Below are 2,986 nucleotides of genomic sequence, written 5' to 3' on the forward strand. Positions count from 1 at the left end.
GTGGTGCCTCTTACCACGAAGATTCTAGCATACGTCCATCTTGTGCCGGAGCTTCATCGTGTCTGTCTCCCTGAGGAGAGGCACGGCATCTGCCCCACTTAGGAGAGGCATGGCATCTGACTGAGACATCTACCTCACTTCCTTCTTCCTGTTCTGTCTACTCCTAAAGGCAGGCCTATTAAATGGGCCAAGGCAGTTTTTTTTTATTAACAAATGAAATCAACACAAACAGAAGACTCTCCCACATTATGATACCCTACTGCTTTTTGTCTTTGGATTCTTTCCCTTTCCACTCATTTAACCAATCTCCCTCTCTTCTGTTCCCTCCTGTCTTTCCTTCCCTCCCTCCCTCCCTCCCTCCCTCCCTCCCTCCCTCCCTCCCTCCCTCCCAACAGGATTGTTCACTAAGTAGCCTAGACTGGCCTTGAGCTCTTGGTCACCTGGCAGGAACTGGCTCTACAGCCATTCACCACCGTATTTCGCTCTCCTGGCTCACTTGAGAAACCAGAGTTCCTACTTTTGATGTTAGCATAGCACAGCGAGCTTTGCTTCTTCAATACTATTATGACTTTTCCAGTTTGGCAAGAGGATTTGGGATTTCCCTTCTGAAAAGCTGATGTGTGGCACTGTATTGCTTTCCCCAGATACGGGCCATGCTTCTCATCCAGAGCTTACTCATGCTGCCCAGTCGGAACCTTACCTGTTTTGTTTCTCCGTCTTCTCTCCGGTTCTGGCACCCACTGCTCTGTTTTTAACATGCTTTGTTCTACAGAAGGTTCCATGTGCACTTAGCTCACCTATTCTGATTCCAGTGTTGCTTGGAAGTATGTATATCCTGCTCTATAATCCACTGTTTCTGCTCCGGTTCAATTAGCTATTATTGAGACTTAAGACTGAAATCCCTGCTCATAATATACTGTTAAATATTCCTGTCTTAAATTCTTAAGTTATGTCAAGGTGGAGATTACACACACACACACACACACACACACAAACACAAAATTCCTTTTTTCTGTCCCTTTACTTTATTTCATCAACTTCTTCAAAATTAAACCTCTAGTTTGGTTAATTTCTTTTTTAAAATTTTATTCTTCTCTCGTACAACACACACACACACACACACACACACACACACACACACACACCCTCTTTCTATGTAAAGCTGGCTGAGTAATTATGAAGTACCACTGGCTTTGAACTCTTAGCGATATTTCTGCCTTGGTTTCTAGAGTGACAGGATTATAGGTACCTCAATTATTTCAATGTTGTTGTTTTTAACTTTAATTTTTTGTTTGTTTTATGTTTTGACTACATGTGTGTCTACTATGCACTACACGTGTACCCTGGGCCTGGAGTTACAGTCAGTTGTGAGTCACCACGTAGGGGCTGGGAACTGAAGACAGCTAGTGCTCGTAACTGCTGAACCATCACTCTATACTGGGTACACACGGGGTTGTCATTGCTTTGTCTCGTTGGATTGATACTTCCGTCACTATAAAGAGCCCTTAGTGTTTTCTGGAAGGCTTTAGCTTAGGCTTAAAGCCTAAAAGTCTATGCTATTTGACAGAAAGACGGCCACCCTACTCTCATTTGGTGACCACTTGCTTGGCATATTTTCTTCTATCCTTTCTTTCAGCCCAAGCTGTCCTGAAATCAAAAGTGAGGCTCTTGTATGCACTATATAATTGAATCAGCTTTTGATTTATTTAGCCACTCTACGTTTTTTTTGTTTGAAGAGCATAATCCACTTACGTTTAAAGTACTTGTTGGTGAGGAGGATTCCCTGTTGTCTGCAGGACTGTGTTTGGTCTGCCACGTAGTTCTTGCATGCTTCTTGTCCCTTGCTGCCGCGACTTTCTCTCAGTGTTTTTCACATTGATATGCTTGGCTTCCTTGTTCTTTTATATGCTGTCTACAGATGTCTTCTCTGCGGTGACCATAGGGCTGCCATGGAACTGCATAGAGAGGAAGCAGTCCATTCTCGGAGGGCGCAGCTTCTCTGGCTTGTTGAATTGCACGTCCCGCCGCCTCACCGGCATCACCACTGACTCCATTTATATCTGCTTACTTCACCTACCTAGGAGTGACATCTGCTTTATCCTTTGAGTACTTTCGTCTTCTAAGTTTTAGAGTAGAATCAAAAGTGATTCACTTGCCTCCATTACAGCAATGAAGTAGTCTTTTAAACATTTCCTCTTAGACGTGGAGGGTCAGAGGACAACTTGGGAGTTGGTTCTCTGCCCTGTCCTTCCACCATGTGTGTACTGGGACTGAACTCAGGTTGACAGGTGTGGCAGGAAGCTCCTTTACCTGCTGAGCCATGTCAGTGGGCCACAGTAGTGCACTGCTCTCTATGTTTCTTCAATCAGGGAGTGCCCCACATTTTTATTTGATTGTTTGGTCATTTAATTCTCTTTTATTTCCACTGGAAGATGCTCTCCAGCATTTCTTATAGCAGGACCAGCGGTGATGAAGCGCCTCACAGTGACTTTAGTGCTCTCTTGCATTCTTTTGAAGGACATTACACAGTTTTTTTTTCCTTGCATCTTTAATACTACGTTAAGCTATGAGTCTCCCCCTAGGGCATGCACCATCCCTGGAGGTTCTTCAACATCAGGTCAATGGGTATAGTGGATGGAACCAGTTCCTAGTCTATGGATCAGCTCTAAAATTCATTTATTATATTGTCTTCAGATAGAGGACCCAACCCATGTTAGACAGATAAGAGCAGATCTTCTGCTTGATCGTAGTCAAAAGCCTAGGAAGTGATGAGGATGTCCTTGAATTTCTGATCCCCTTGCCATGGTTTCCCAAGTGCTGGAGGTGCTTTCTCCTCACTGCAGGTCCACGCCACCAAACTCCTCATCCTTCCCCACACTGCAGGTCCATACCACCAACTATCCATCCTTTCCCACACTGCAGTCCACACCACCAAACTCATCCTTCCCCACACTGCAGGTCCACACCACCAAACTCATCCTTCCCC

The 2,986-nt window shown here is 44.6% G+C and overlaps 1 non-coding gene across 1 annotated transcript; it reads right to left on the reverse strand.

Annotated features, from left to right (window-relative positions):
- Positions 1 to 2,580: 2,580 nt before the first annotated feature.
- Positions 2,581 to 2,770, reverse strand: LOC119808611. Its single transcript, XR_005284524.1, has one exon. It is a non-coding gene; the product is annotated as a U2 spliceosomal RNA (small nuclear RNA).
- Between the last annotated feature and the right edge of the window lie 216 nt (positions 2,771 to 2,986).

This window comes from Arvicola amphibius, chromosome 2 (genome assembly GCF_903992535.2).
Source record: "Arvicola amphibius chromosome 2, mArvAmp1.2, whole genome shotgun sequence".
NCBI classification, from domain to species: Eukaryota; Metazoa; Chordata; class Mammalia; order Rodentia; family Cricetidae; genus Arvicola; species Arvicola amphibius.